The following is an 18,051-nucleotide window of genomic DNA, read 5'->3' as shown; positions in this document are numbered from 1 at the left end:
TAACATGGAAATCCTTTTGCTAAAATATTTGACTACTTTTCTGTAGTAGTGTGTCCTTGCATTCTTCTCTACCCCTAACAGAGCCTAGAACATGAGATGCTCATAGAGTATGTGAGTTGTTCAAGAGTTAAATATTTATGATCACAACACATGCACGTTAAATATTTCCAAGAATTATCTATAACATGACAATCCTTTTGCTAAAATATTTAACTACTTTCTTGTAGTAGTGTGTCCCTGCATTCTTCTCTACCCATAACAGAGCCTAGAAAGTGAGATGCTCATCTTTCTCTTGTTTGACATTGGACATCCTGGGAAGGGGGTGCGAAAGCTCTTATTTTTGTTTTCTTGGAGTATTGAAATATATATAGTGGTGGATAAACTCAAATACAATTATTCATCTTCAAAATCAGTGTCCTTGAATATCATTTAAAAGTATGGAATTTGGTGTCACCTAGACTTGAACCGGTGACCTTCAATGTGTTAGACTGACATTTGACGTGATAACCAACTACACCACAACACCATATTAAAGGAACATTGAATTACAGCTCAACAATATAAACCCGTTGTTGGTGTTTTTGTTACCAAAAAGGATGAGATGTTCTGGAATTACACCATGTTTCATTGTCTTTATCTAATCATATTCTTGTGTGTCTTAGGTTCAATGTCATCATGTGATCATATTCTTGTATCTTAGGTTGTATTTATATTTTGGTTAAATAAAAAAAGTCAAAATATTTGACTTTTTCTATTCAACTAAAACAAGCAATATAACTAAATTCAACCTATTGATATAAGCTCATTTTATTTATATTGATTGATATTAACAAGTTACTTTTAACTTAATAAAAAAAGACAAATATTTTGAATTTTTCAATTGGGCCAAATATTTTGATTTTTTCTATTTAGCAAAAAAAAAAAAAAAAAAACACCACCTTAGTCTCATTATTTATACTTTCATTAGATGTTATGTTGTTTTTTCTTAAAAAAAATTAAAAGTTGATTAAATAGGCTAAGTAGTGAAACTTAAACATAAATTGAACATTAAACAAGTTATACATGATTATGATACAAAAATAATTATATTTAATCCAAACTAGTTAACATTAGTATTTGTTTGAGTCGTATTAACTGATTGTGTCAAATTTGCCATTCATAATTTTTTTGATCTTTAGAAACCTTTAGCATAAAATCATAAATTATAAGAAACTTTTATTTTCCCTTTATTTTATAAACAACATTAATCGTAGACATCAATTTTGGATATATTGATGTAATTTGACGAGATCTTATTTGCATTTGTTTAGCCCTTAGTTGCTTATGAGCTTGTACGAGCTCAACAATGGAGGATCCATCCAAACCCTGCAGGGGACACTTTTGAATTGAATGTGGAATTGGGGTTCCATAAAACATATGGACCTTCTATAAAATGGAAACGTAAGCTTCCAATTGTGGTTCAATATATATAACGGCAAATTTGCCCACCGTTCTCCTAAGGTGCTTGGTGAACCGAAAAATAACTAAAAATTGGTAACGCCATTTTTTAATCCTTGGTATACCATGCCAATTTTGCAATCATTTCAGGACTAGCAACAATGGCAGCCATGGGATTAGAGTTGTTATTGATAGGAGATCGATGGTTTGAGTCAAACCTGTGATAGCAATTGGGAGCCACAGAGTCTAATTTCCCACATACTTGGCATTGTGGACAATCTACTAATGGATGTTCATTAAAATGACGAAATCCTCATTTGTTGTTATGGGTTCTACCTTGTCCACTTGGGGATTTTCCCCGTGGTTGAAAAATGTTGTTGATGATTGTTTTGAATTGCTGATCATGCAAGGCATAAAGTTGACACAGGGTTGAATAGGATCAAGAGAAGTTTGACATCCTACCATGTACCCTAGGATGGTCTCAGATATTGAACCAAAAGCCAATTTGATAGTTGATCTTGTTGTTTCAGACTATATATTCAATATTCAAATAGTTTCTGTGGTTTCTTAGTCAGATATGGGAATGAATTTGGTTGGAGGTGCTTGTATGCCTAATAAAAAGCCAACAAGTTGATGGACTTTGATTTTGTAGAACCTAGGATTGCCAGAGATTAAATTGTGTTTATAAGCCCCATGGATGGAAGTTAGATGATTGAATTATGAAAGACAAGTGATATTTGAGGAGATTGATGGTTGTTAGGCAGGCCGGAAGTCTTAGTGGAGGCCCACATATTTTATGATTATTAGTTGGAAATAAAAATTCAATTTTGCAACTATTTATTCATGCATATTGGTATGGAGAGTTTGTTGGAGAGGTTTTAGCATCCAAATTAGAGTTTGTTGAAGAGCCCTCAGAATATCTGATAATACTTTACTATCTATATAAGAAGGGAGGGTTAAAAGAGATTTTTTTTTAATAATGATATTATGGAGAATATAATCTGACATTTTAAAACTTGTGATTTTGTAAAGAAAATACAACTCAATTTTTAACATCTATGAATGGTTAATTAATTTCTATTATCTCATTTTTGCATATTTTTTACGCTTCTTTCCATATGATGCCTCTTTCCATCATGAGCTAAAACAACAAAAAAAATTCTTCTATTTAAAGTTAAATAAGATCCTACATATCAAATTATCTCAATTTATTGTAATTTCTTCCAATATCTCATGCCTTTTTCATTAATAAATAAGTTGATATTTTAATGTTAAGAAATTGAGTCAAAACATTAAGATGAAAAGTATCTATAATAAATAAATAAGACATTGATGTAAGTTCGATTTTGAGCTAAACATTCTTCCAACCGACTTTTATATGCTAAAGTATCATACAAATAGAGCGAACATATATTTCATGCCTATGGTGTTATGTTAAACTCTCATATCAATGGTTTTTTTGGCATAAATTTGTGTTTTCTCACACACGCTCTAACATCCCCATTGTGTCCCCCTGCACACTGAGCAGAACCAATGTCTGCTAGTACATGCTCCCAAATAAACCTTTATTTTTTAAAAATAAAATTTAACCTTATTATTATGACATTATAAGTTATAATAAAGGTTGATATTTTATTTGTAACTTAAATTTTATTGTCACTTGATCAAAATTCTAACCATCAAACAACATGGTACGATTGTTAGATCGACATATCATATATAATTCTTAAACTAAAAGTTCAATCACTCAATTAATAATCTAGAAAAGCTTTACAATTCCTTAATAAAATTAATTATTAATTTTTTTAAGAATTTTTTCCTTAAAAAAATTACTAAAATTAAAGAAATATCCTACAACCACTTTTTGTTTTCTTTTGAAAAATTTGATACACAGTCTAATATATATATATATATATACAAAAATTTCAGGCTCTACCTAGAACACAAGCACTCTTTGTTTCATGGTCAATTGAAAACTTAATACTTGTGAGTATAAGAGTGTCCACAAATTACGAGGATGATTTCAGTTTGTTTGCAGTTCATGTTGTATGAAGATTTGAATTAGAAGACAGTGAATTCCCATTTTTGGTCTAAAAAAGGGGGAAAATCCTTCTCTTCATAAGTAATAATCAAAGGTAACCTGGTTGCCATCTTAGAACAAGAAGAATACATAGATTAAAAACTTTGAAAATTTAAAAAGAAAAATTATAAATGGAACTTGCACTTCATTCTTCCTTTCCTTTCAATTTAGTTTCTGGCAAAAATCAAGTAAAACCCTAAGAAAACACCAGCAACTTTCCCAAGAAAAATTTTCCTGACAATGAACAGAAAAGATGAAGGGTTGTACAAATAAAATGAAGTCTGGGCATTTGGTAGAAGGATAAATGACTTGAAAAAACATATTCACTGGAAAGAAGAGAAACTGGATTTTTGCCTCTAAGAAAGAGGTATTAAAACAAAATGAACACACTAATATCAAAGATCTGTCTAACTAAGAGCTCCACCACTAGGGTTTCTGATAATTTTACCAAATTTGTCAAGAAGATCAAAGAAAGAAACCATTCCAGGACTGGCAACCATGGAATTAGAGTTGTTAGTGACAGGAGATTGATAGTTTGAGTCAAACCTGTGATAGCAATTGAGAGTCACATCACCTGATTTCCCACGTACTGGGCACTGTGGATAATTTTCCTAATCCATGTTCATTAAAATGAAGACCTCGTCCTTTATTGTTATGGGTTCTACCCTGTCCACTTGACGATTGCCCTGGTTATTTTGAGTATTTTAAAAAACTTATTGAGTGGTTGAAAATGTTATTGACGATTGTTTTGAATTGCAGGGCATGGAAGGCAAAACTTAGATTTTTTATTAGTATCCTATGATCATTATAGTCAGTTTTGTAAGAGAAACAAGTGTTGGACAAGTAATTAAAGTTTTGATACGGGGACTGTATTCTTCACCAAATCAGCCTCTCATAATAGATCGTCCTCATGTTGTTTTCCGATCAAGAAGAGATATCATTTTAAGAAGGTATTCTTTATGGGTCATTGAACTTTTTTAAGTATCCTAAAGTATTGTTTGCAGATCAAATAAATTTTCTTCAATCTTGATAGCAAGCATTCTTTCTACGGTGCTTCAGATCTCATGAAAAATTTGATGTGACAATGCTCTTAGACATTGAACCAGTTGGCACCAAATCTCATGAGATGTTTGACGAAGCCTAGGACCCTCCTAGATGTTCAACCAGAAGCAACTTTGTAAAAGCTGATCTTATTGTTTTTAGACTATATAGTCAGGATTCAAACTTGTCATACCATGTACTCCAAATGCAACTTAATTTTAAACATTGGATCGTCAGTTATGTGCAATAACCTTCTCATGCCTCATTTAGATGTTTCGTGCTTCATAAATCATTACCCATCAAACGTTTTTCTCTTATTTGAAGCTAAACAAGATCTTGTATGGTTATCATCTCAAATTATTTCAGTTTAATTTAATATCTTCCAATGTCTCATGTTTTATTTATGAACTAAAAAGTTGATTTTTAATGTTAGGAAATCAAGACAAAAGATTAAGACCAAAAATATTGATAAATAAATAAATAAAATAAGAAGTGCTAGTGTAAGTTCAATTTTGAGAACATCCTTGGAACTCACTTTTATATGCCAAAGTATCATGGAAATTTAGTGAAGATAAATTTCATGCATATGGTGAGAGACTCAACTCCCATATCAATGGCTTTTATTACATGAACCTAATTCATCTCACACATCTCTCTAACATGCCCCATTGTCTCCTGCACACTGGGTCAGGCCTAAGTGTGCTCAGGGGGCATATGCTCCCCACTAATTTTGAAAATGAAATAAATCTTTGCTTTTTATAAAATATAACTTTATTATTATTAAATTAATCTTTCATTTATAACTTGTATTTTTTCATGATTTTATTAAAATTCTAACCATCAAACAACGATAGTGTAATAGTTATATTAACATATGATATATAATTCTTGAACTAAAAGTTCTATCACTCTCAACTAATTATCCAAAAAATCCATACATTTATTAATGAAATTATTATATTTTTTAGAATATTTTGTTACAAAAATTGTTAAAATTAATGAAATTTCTTTTAGTTTGTACTATTTTTGTTATTAAATTTTAAACATAGTATATATTTTTTATTTTATGACTATATTCAAAATTACTTAATTTGTCAAATAACAATAAATAAATATTACCAATTTAAATTTTGCTTCTTGCCTAACGAACAAAAATTTCAAGCTTTGCTTCCAGCACAAGCCCTCTTTGTTTCATGTTGAACTAAAAACTTAATACCCCTTTGAGAGATGATTATGGAAAGATTTTAAGCGCTTTATTAATTTGACACGGTTTTTCAAACATCACCTTAAAAATTTTTAATTTTTTTTCTAAAAAAAAAACCAATTTTGCTTTATTGATGATATATAGCTAAAATTTCCTCTATATATGTTTTTATTTCAAAACATTAGTTAAATATTTTAAAATTAAATTTTTTATTTCAACCATTGTAAATAGGTGTGTTTTATATCTACTTTACTCTCTCACATTCAAAACCCAACATTTTGCCCCCTAAACTTATTAAATGATAACACTTTGCCTCCAATTATCATGAAATTATAAAAGAGATTGATCTTTCTTGAACTTTGGTTTGACATTAATATGAAATTAGGTAAAACCAATTTTAAATTAATGTGTCCTTGAAGTGAAATTTTCCAAATGTCTTCATAATATAGTAAGTATCAGTTCTAATTTTTTATTTTAGAGAGATATTCATATGAGTAATCATAAAATTCGCATGCAATTGCAAACTATGGTGGCGTCGAATTTGGGTAATTTTTTTTTGCAATTCAAAATTTAGTAGCTCTCGGTTTTAATTTTCATTTTAGAGAGATTCGTATAACCATTCGTGATTTTCACAAGTAGCTACGAAGTGTGAGAACTTCAAACTTGGATAATAGGTGTTTTCTTTGTAATTAATTTGTTTTCTTCGCAGTTTAGCATTGTTTCTTTACTTAACAAATTATTTATTAACTTTTTAATAAGTTTATGGGACAAAGTGTTACATTTTAATAAATGTAGAGAGTAAAGTGTTGGGTTTTGAATGTGAGAAGGCAAAGTATAAAATGTGTTTAACCAATATGTATATATATACATATAACCCATGGAAAGATAGATACAATACAAATCAAATGAAATACTTTGCAAAATAATCAAATAGATTAGTGACTAAGAACAAGGAAATGTGACAAAGCCAAGCCAAGTCATCTCGAAATGGATAGATATGTGTGTGACTCACACAACATTACACAAAAGTAGGTGAATAAAGAAATATGCAGCAAGTGGAAGAAAGAGGGTCATGCGAGATAACATATGATCATATAAGATAAATAAACATCGTCATGTCATGACTCTCAAACACCATAACAAACAAATGAATGAAATAGTTAGCATACATATAACAATGACTCATGAGAGGAGTATTTGTGCATCAATCAAACCAACATTAGTTTTCCCTCAAATTGTTTGTTATGATACATCCCCACTCAATGGTGAAAGTTAGACTCTGAAAAATAAATGTGCACATGTTTTAAAATTGTTTTGAAGTTTGGGGTTTCCTCTCATTTTGATTCTTTCTAAAATAGAAAAAAAAAAAAATCTAAGTGACTCAAATCAAGGAAAAGACAAGTCGACAAACTAGGGACTCAAGTTAGCTAGTGGAAAAGTATAAAGCACTCCACTAAACCCAAAACAAAATTGCTTTTTACTAAGCAAGTAGAGGGAATATTGACATTTTGTTAATTTATTGATGAACACCCAAATGAACCCATCTGAGCATGTGGATTTCCCATAAACACCCATCTTTTTGCAAGGCCTAAAAATAAATAAATAAATAAACCAGCAAGCTAATAAATATACACCTCAAGGCATGAACACTCAGTTCATTTCCATTTCTATCAGCAAAGCAGACACATCCAAGAACTTGGAGGAAGTAGGAAACTAAAATATCGACATGGAAAAAAAGATCAAGCAATAAAGGATTCCAGCGCAAGTTCCATTAACAAGATAAGCAGCAGTTAATGAAGTTTCAAATGGGAAGGTTTATTGAGCATTCATAAAAACAAGAACCTCATCGAACTCATAAATAAATAAAAAAAACTTAATAAAAAATAAATTTATTATGCATGGGATATATATATACCTTATATCGTAACATAGGATTAACATATCCTATATATAAGGAATATAAAAAAAATAAATAATATATCGCTAACATGGCTTATTGTATCTTATGTTTAGTTGAATATAAAATAAATGATGAAATAACTTATTATATCATATTATCATTCAAAGATAGGATAAGATATGTTATCCAGCCTCTCCATATATGGCCTTACGGTTTCTACAAATCCTAAAGTCTATAGACTTAACCATAATGCAAAAATAGTGAACGATATACTTTAACGGTGCATAAGTTAAATTCTCATGTGAAAAAGTACATTACTTATTACTAAATATTTTTACTACAAATTTTTCAAGAACCAAAAATAAAAAATAAAAAAAAATTATAATTTTTTCTTAATTTTATTTTCTTTTTACTTTCTCTCCCTACTTTCTTTTCTCTAAACCTTTCTACTAACCAAATATAGCCTAAGTTCACATGGGATTTGACACTACAAAATGGTACCCCTTGCAAACTGAATTTTTCTTCGAAATTATGGCCCCCTATGAGTTTGAGGTGCAGAAATTGTGAGAAATCCTCCACTCCCATATCTCTATATTATAAACTTGTGTTATGTGGTGATAGTTCAATGTTGAAATTGATTATGGCACTCTATGCTTGAATTGAAGGCTTGAATTATATTCATGTGATATACTTTATGGATACATCCTTCACATTGTCCTGGATAAATGTTTTATATGGCATGTGAAGCATTTTTACAATCCTTTTGGAAATAGCATGCAAGATGTTCCATGTGAGTTTCTGTCTTTCATATGTTTAATAAAATTCAATAGAAGATTAATAGCCACATTTAGAAATTGAGTTTAGTGTCTTAATTGGCTTTTGTGACATTATAATTAAATATATGTTACTTGTCATGTATACTAAAAGAAACGAGGAGATGGATCCTTGATAAGTATTCACAAAAATTTACTTCAAAAAGACTCAAAACGAGAGATGTAGTAGGATATGGACACACAATTACCATTGTATGCTTGCTAATAAATATTAATTTTATAGGCATTATGGATTTAAACATTGAGTGACAAGATGTTTTTATTGCTCTATTTTTTACATATTCATTTGCACTTCATTAGATACCGGGCAAATGGAATGATAAGTGATATTTAAATATATAAATGAAAATAGAAAAAGACTAGAGAGAGATTTAAAAAACTGATTAAAAATATAATTAAAACTAAAAGGCAAAATTAAAAAATTTTATTGGAAAACGGTCCAAACATTAAAGGAACCAAACTATAGTTTTTGCGATCACCGTTATGGCATGCATGCTCATTTATATATTATTAATTATATTAAGATTTTAAACTTTTAATTTAAATTTTTATTCTTTATTTTTTTTCTAATTACTATTAAGGCTAACAAAAATAACACTTGCTAGATATAAAATAGCATTAATATTATAATATCAATTATTACAATACTTGCTATATATAAAATACTTTTACTTATTTTCTATATAATATAATTTAATATATAATGTTTAACTAACCAACTTAATGTAATGTATTTGATTTATAAAGTTTAAAATATTTAATCATTAATATTATTAATAAAAATAAAAAAGTATATTTTTTATAAATTATGAAAAGATCTTCAAATAATACTAAGCATAGAGAGATTTCAAATAATTGTTTAATATCAACCCTTAGGATGCAATATATTTTCTATATTTTTTTTAAAAAAATATTAAATATTTTGATATGAAAAATGTGAGTTTCCACACACTCATGTACAAATAATTACAAAATAGGAACCCTCCAAAAATAATTCAAATTTCAAGCATTCACCAATCAAAGATAATACCAAAGATGGTCAACGGTAGTACCTCTATAATTAAAAGGTAATACCTGCACAACCTTTGACCAAAAAATGCATGAAATGTTAATTATTTCTTATCTTATAGCTTTTTCATATTAGAGTATGGAAACACATTTTTCTCTTTTGTGTTATATTTTTTATTCCCTATTTATGCTAATTAAATATAAGCATAATATAGCATCTTCTCATATATCATTTTCTATTGGATTTAATATCTTGAAATACCATCTTCCATTAAAAATAATATGGTACTCAAACCAATCAAACTTGACTTGAAGGATAAATTTTTAACCTAGATCAAGTTGTCCCATCTAATAAGGAAATAAATAGTGAAATAAATAGTGAATGATTTCGGAAAAATATTCCGCAAATATTTTGTTCTTGGGTAGTTTCTATATTCTAGAAATATATCTTTTCTTACTAGTTATCTATATTTTGTAAATATTTTATTCTTAGGTAGTTCCTATATTCTAAGAAATTAGTGGTTAGAGTAATTCTTTTTCTCTTCAAGTCAATCTTGAATATATATATATATATATATATATATTGTAATCTTCTCTCTTAATGAAAGTGGGACAGTCATTTCCTCAGTCCTTTCTTTTCTCAAATTTCATATGGTTTCAAAGCTCTGAAAAAACTCTCACGAGTACAACCTCTAGTCTTTCTCAAACGGCCAATGTCGAGAGCACTCCTATCTCCACAAACTCTTCTCCCATCATCAATCTCTTTGACCACAATTCCTCCCTTATCTCTATTAACAACACAACTCAAATATCCATCAATCTCGCCTCCTCCAATTACACATCATGGTGTTTCGAATTTCATACCATTCTTATAGGATATGATCTTATGGGATTCATTGATGGAATGGACCTGTCCTTGTCCCTCTTCAACTAGCACCACCATTGATGGTGAAATTCCAAATCCAAACCATTTCTTTTGGGTTCGACAAGACCAATTAATTCTCAATGCCTGCCAACTCTATTTCTCCCAATATTGTTCCCTTTATTGCTTCAGCAAGAACATCTTGTGAAGCTCATAACATTTTAGCAAACACTTATGCCAAACCCTTTAAAGGGAGACTCACACAATTGAAGGAGAATCTTCATTTTCTCAACAAAGGCACTTAGTCAATCACAAACTACATGCAACATGCAAAAATCACAGTCAATTAACTTGTTATGCTCAATGATATTGAGTAGACAATGAAGATCTCATATTGAGGAACCTCGATGGTCTTGATGAAGACTACAAGGACCTTTGCTTCGCCATGCAAGTTCATGAAAGTCCCATTACATTTGATGAGTTGCATGAAAAGCTTATCAATTTTAAAGCACATCTCAAGTATGAAGCACAAAAGAAGGCAAATCTCTCCAACATGCCAACTTCTATAAATCTCACACATAAAACATTTTACAATTCACCTAGATACCAAATGCCAAACCATCTATCCTACCCACCAAGTAAAAAATAAAAATAAAATAAAATAAAAAACATCTACTTTTTCCCAAAAATGGTCTATCCACCTACTCACCAACCAAATTCTTATGCCTCACAAACATATATGTTCCTACCTTAGCAAGTGTCAGCTCTATAGCCAAAGAGGTTACCTTATGAAACACTGCCCTCTATTCAAATACATACCTTGGTCTCACAACCCTCAACCCAATACCAATACCAATCCACCCTATCCTCCTTAAGCTCATTTTGCATCTCCTCCTACACCCTCCAAAGCTGAATGGCTTTTTTACTTTGGTGCATCCCACCATATGACATCTGATATTCAAAATCTATCTTTTCACTTTGATTATACCACAATAGATAATATTCTCATCGAAAATGGAACATGTCTTACTGTCACTCACATCGGTTCAAGCACACTACCATTCTCTTCTCAATCCTTTATTTTGAACAATGTTCTTTGTGTTTCTTCAATGAAAAAGAATTTAATTTTTGTCTTTTAATTTTGTTCCAATAATAATTTTTCCATTGAATTCTCATCATCTTCTTTTTATGTAAAGGATCTTCACACAAGGGTAATAATACCACAAAAAGTGACTAGAGATGGGTCTATGAGTAGTCGCGTCCATTACCAACATCTCAGCCTGTGATTGCCTTCTCTTTTATCAAAGCCCTTGTTGATCAATGGCATTATCACCTTAGCCATCCATGATATCATGTTTTGCATCATTTAATTTCCAACAAAACTTTACTTATGCCATCCTCCACTATGTCCAGTTTTTCTTATAATTTTTGTCATTGTAATAAAACCCAAAAGTTACCTTTTTCATCCTCATCATCACTAGTTTTCATCTACTTAATTGAGTTAATATATTTGATGTGTGGACCTCTCCTATTGTTTCATATGATGGTTATAAATATTACATCATATTTGTTGATCATAGCACTTGCTATGTATGACTTAACCATCTTAAAGACAAATTTGATGTTCATGATATTTTATAGGTTGTAAGGCATTAGTGGAAAAATATTTCAAACGTTCCATCATTGTTCCATCATTATCTTTGCATGGATAATAGAGGAGAATACATCTTCTTAAAATCCTTTCTCACCACTAATAGGATTTCTCACCTCACCACCCCTCCACACACCTAAGCATAATGGTCTCTCAGAGGTCAAGATCACTATATGGTAAAAACTAGTCTCACATTACTCTAAAATGCTCACATGCCTCTCACTTTTAAGCTTCATGCACTTTCCACCGCCGTATATCTTATTAATTGAATGCCAAAAGTTAATTTCTCCATGAAGTCTTCCTTTAAGGCACTCTTTGTGCATCCATCAAATTATCTCAAATCACGTGTTTGGATGTCTTCATTATTCCTAGATACACCCATATAGGTCTCACAAACTTGATTCTCAATCTAAACAATGCGTTCTCTCTTAGTTATTCCTCCACACAGAGTACATATCAATGTTGTGATCTTATCCTCAAAAAGATATTCATCTCTTGACATGTCACATTCATTAAGTCGGTATCTCCTTTTTCTCATCAATCATCCCACCTTCCACGTCCCACTAATCTCACCTTCTAAGAATGGGTGGTTCAAATTCACCCTCCTTTGCCCAAGCCCTTACCCAATTCTCCTTCAACCTCCAAATCTTCAATCATACCCTCAAATATGTCACTGCCAGATTTCCAACAACACCCCAATCATGCCTCACATACACAATCTTTCCATAGTCAACTCGTGGAAAACACACTCCAATCCGCTCCTTCCACGATTCAACATTTACCTTTAATATCTCAATTGAAATTCCATCATCCAATCTTCCTAACAATTCCTAAACATTTCTCCACTCCATTTCCCTGTCAAGAAGATTTTGCAACTTTTCACAAAGATCTTAGTAAACCTTCATATTTGATTTCTCTTGCTTGTATTTCAATTATTGGTACTCTACATGATGATTTAAGCTATCTAACATAGGAGACTCCATTGAACCTCAAGTTTTAATCAAAATCCTTAAGCCTCTATAAAAATAATTCTTAACTTAACCAAGGTACTCTCAACTTTGAAAATATTTCCATAACATTGGTTAACTTTTGAATAATTTTGTAGGAAATTAGTTGTACCCAAACACATTCACAACTAGAATTTATTTCAAGCTAGAACACTTATATAGACATCTATCCAGACAACCACTTGCTCTATTTTGTGTTGAAAAGGCTATTAGAAGCCATGCAAACATCCACATAGACGACCAATTGCCCTATGAGGTGATTTTTGGCTAATAGAAGCCATGTGGATGTACAATTGGATGACCAATTGGCAATGTGGACAACCATCTGCATGTCCACATCTACCTTTTGGCTTCTAGCAACTCTTTACAACTCATAAAATGCTACAATGGCTAGTATGTGGCAAACCATGTGGAAGTGCGGTTCTTGAGGTTTTATTTCTAATAACTAGTTCGTTTGACTCCAAAAAGTTATTTATAAATTCGATCAATACAAGCTAGTACCTTCACATATGGCACTGACGCATTCACTCATGAGTAACATCTCTCTGGAGACTTGCAAGGTATGTCCCCAATTGACTCTTCTTTATTACGTTTTATCTTGTCATCTACAATCTCATTCTCATCATCATATACCTTCTCTCCTAACTTGAAATTCCACACCCTCCACGATAACTATTTGATGCAAACTAGAGCCAAAAATCACATCCATTAATCTCTTACCAAACTTCACCTTACCACTCTTCACCACACATCATCTCTTAGTAAACCTACTTCCATCGTCCAAGCCCTTGAGTAACCCGAATGGTAAGCAGCCATATCTAAAGAGTTTAATGCACTTCTCTATAATAGCACTTAGGATCTTATTACTCTAAACACATCACAAAATTTAGTCGACTACAAGTGGATATTTCGCATTAAACTTTATCTCATTGGGTCCATAGAACATTGCAAATCTCGTCTCATGGCAAAATGTTTTCACCAAAGAGCAAACATCGACGACTACCATGAAACAATAGTCATGTCATCAAACCAACCATTGTTTGGCTTGTCCTTAGTCTTACCCTCTCCCAAGGTTGGACTTTCAAACAATTAGACATTAATAATGCCTTCCCTCATGGTCACTTAAGGGAAGATGTCTATATGAGTAAACTTCCAAGCTTTGTTGACAAAAAAACCCATACATGTGTATCACCTAAAGAAGACTCTTTATCAAACAAGCACCATGGATATGGTACCATGAACTTTGCCAGTTGTTAGTATTGATCAAGTTTGTTAATTCCAAGTCAGATACCTCATTATTTATCTATACACAAGTGCATGTAACCATGTATCTTATCATGTATGTGGATGATTTGATTCTCACAAGTAGCGATGATTGATTGCTTAGCCAATTCACCCAACAACCAATGGCAAAATTTTCCATCAAGGACCTTGGCATTTTATCATGCTTCCTTGGCATCAAGGAAATTCCCATACCTAATGGCATCCTCTTATCCCAACACAAATATATTCATGATCTCTTGGACAAGACAAAGATACTCCTCGCATATGAAGTTCATATGCCCATGTCTCCAAACAACATGCCCAATTTTCTTGATGGCACTTCCTTACTTGTCTCTCACTCACCCAATCATTAGCTTTGTTATCAATAAATTGTCTCAATTTATTCATCATCCCACTACCTAACATCGATATGTTGTTAAATGTCTCCTTGCTATATTCATTGTACCATCACTCATGAAGTGTTTCTTCACTGACACTCCTTGATGTTCCTTCACAAATTTTCTGATGTCAATTAGTTTGTAACACTTATGATCACACCTCAATTAGTGCTCATGTTGTGTTTATGATCACAAAAATATGAACAATAAAATCATGTTCCATATGGTTTACATCTCATTGTTTTATGTCAATTCTAATACAAAAAGGTATAAACCTTTTTTTCATTGCCTTTATTTGATCATATTCTTGTATGTCTTAGTATCATTGTTTGTACTTTCATTTGGCAACTTATGTTTCTTTTTATAAATTTTCAACGACCATGATTAAGATCTCAATATGTACCTCTTGGGTTTCCAAGTTCATGATAACTAAGCTAAAAAACTTTGATAGGTGGAACTTCACGTATGTGGCTATAACATATTCTTCTCCAAGCTAAAAATTATGAAGTGTGCATTTCTTGATTGCTTTAAGTAAAAAATAAAAGGAAAAATTTTCTGGCAGATGTTGAAACATCATTTCATGATTCACAAGTTTTATCCTTTAATAGTAGAAATGGTTGCCATCTTTATTGCTGGTAGGGTTGTATGTGCTGCCTTGCCGATTACTCGTAGATTCATCTCCCATATATAGTAGTGTCTATGTACATAAATACTATCATAGAATTTGGCATTATGTATATATAAAAATCATGCCAGAATGAGATGAAATGAAAAATCATTCATTTATTCAAATCTTTAACATTTTTCAATTTTAATTTATAAAATATTATTTAAAAATAGTTTTTATTGTTTTCAAGTTTTAAATCTTAATTTCTTTTATAAATCTGAATCGAATTAATTATTTAATTATAAGATTTTATAAAATTGAAAATAAAATAAACTTCTAGTTTTTCATGACTATTTAGAGTTTTATTTAATTTTTATTGTAAAATATTTTAAACTATAATTTTAAAATATATAAAATTTCACTTTAATTAGTTTATGCATTTAATTTTTTAAATTATACATATGATATCCACAGTTAAAAATAATTATTTTTTATTTTTGTATATAAAATTAATATATTTATATGGGTTAAACAACTTATAAATACAGAATCGTGTGACTTGGACATGATTAAAAAACCTGATTAAATAGGCTAAGCAATGAAACTTATGGGGTATTTGGTAAAATTTAATATTTATTACTTAATGACTTAAGTTGACTTTAAGTTAAATTATACTTAAGTTGTTGACTTAAAATTTGTTACTTAATTCTTATTTTAAATACTAAGGTTGTTTGATAAAATTAACTTAAAATTTATTTTAAATCATCAAATTAATATATTTATCCTCATAAATTATATGTAGGGTAAAGGAGGTCAAGTAAGAATGGAAGTCATGGAGTAATAAAAGAAATCATAGACATAACTAAGGAAAATGACAGTAAAAAGGTAAAATAAATATGTGAACTCAAAAATAAGTTAATTGCTTTTACTTATTACTTAAAGTTGTTTTTTACTTTAAGTTATGTCATTAAGTTATTTTATTAAACATACTTAATTTACTTAATGACTTAAATTAAGTTATTAAGTTACTTTAAGTTATTAAGTTGGTTTACCAAACACTCACTTAAACATAACTGAACATTAACCAACTTATACATGATTATCATACAAACATAATTATATTTAATCCAAACTGGTTAACATTAGTATTGTTTGAGTTGTATTAACCGATTGTGTCAAATTTTTTATTCTTAATTTTTTCGATCTTTGGAAACCTTTAGCATAAAATCATAAATTATAAGAAAATCTTATTTTCCCTTTAGCTTATAAACAACATTAATCCTAGACACCAATTTTGGATAAATTGGTGCAATTCGACAAGATCTTATCTGCATTTGTTTAGCCCTCAGTTGTTTATGAGCTTGGAAAAGCCCAGCAAGAGAGGATCCATGTGAACACTACAACAGAGGATCCATGCGAATGCTATAGGGAGGACCTTCTATAAAAAGGAAACGTAAGCTTCTAATTGTGGTTTATTTACTGCCTATGATTTTTTCTCCCTTTTCTTTTGGGTGTTTCTATTAATATATCATGTTTTTATTATAAGAATTATAAAGTGGAGGATAACTAAGAAATAAAATTGTGGAGGAAAGAATGAAGGAAAGTGAAAGACTTTTCCCTTTTGGGATGTCTCAAGAACCAAAAGTGCCTTTTATAGGCTTTAAAAAAAAGGGGCAATTAAGATGAGTAAAGATAGGTATTAATGGAAAATTTAATATAGCCACCCTTGTAATTATAATACTTCCCCTTGAATATGGATCGTGTTTTTTAAAATTCCTCATTAAAACTTTATAACTAGAAAAGTTCTATGAAAGAAAAACCAAGAAGGAAAAAGAGTACAATATTATTATAATTAACTTCAAGATGATCTTAGTCTATTAAGATTATCTCATTAAAACATTGTCAATAAAACATAATAAGATAAGGCCTAGATGGAGGAAAAAAAAGTACAACAAATAATATCATTTTATGTACATACTGCTCTCACACATTCAAATCTTGTGACTAACTTATTGAACATAGTAGTTAGTAAAGCTTAGTGAATAAATCTATTAGATTCTCACTTGAATGCACTGGTTGAACATCAATTGATTAACACTCAAAAATGTATATTTTCTATAATAAATATAAAGGTTTGTCAATGCTTTTTAGTGTTAATGATACCTTTTTACTTTGAATTCTTGCCAAGTCTATATTTGCAACTAATGCATGCAATCAAGTGTTAGTGACAACAATTTAAGAGCTTTTAAGAACTTTTAAAGAAGATGCGTATTATAGATTTGATAGAAGCACACGAAGTTGAGAAAGGTACCTAAATTCTTGGCATGATGATGATGAAGGAGATTAAAGGGCAATTGGTACCCGAGGAAGATGATAACAATAACCAAACTTCCAAAGCTTGATTGAAAATTTGTTGATCATGTTGAACTAGAATATAAGAATTTTGAATTAAAAGGCCTTTTTTTGATGAGGAGGATGAAGATGAACTTTGCATTGACAATGTTGAGTTCCATCAAAATAATGTGATTGAAAATTAATTTGAGATCAATGAAAGTAATCTTGATGTTAGTGGGAAGGGCCATTTTTTGTCTATTTCATGAAAATGATTTTGTGGAAGATTTGATATATATTGAAAAAAATTTAAATTTCAAAGTGAAGAACTAAATGACCACTTGATGACAAATTTTTGTGAAGACTTGAATGAATCTAAGCTTGATGAAAAAGTAACTTTAGATCCTTATTCTAATGTTGATTTTAGTT

This window comes from Vitis vinifera, chromosome 19 (genome assembly GCF_030704535.1).
Source record: "Vitis vinifera cultivar Pinot Noir 40024 chromosome 19, ASM3070453v1".
Lineage (NCBI taxonomy): Eukaryota > Viridiplantae > Streptophyta > Magnoliopsida > Vitales > Vitaceae > Vitis > Vitis vinifera.
This window is presented reverse-complemented; position numbering follows the sequence as displayed.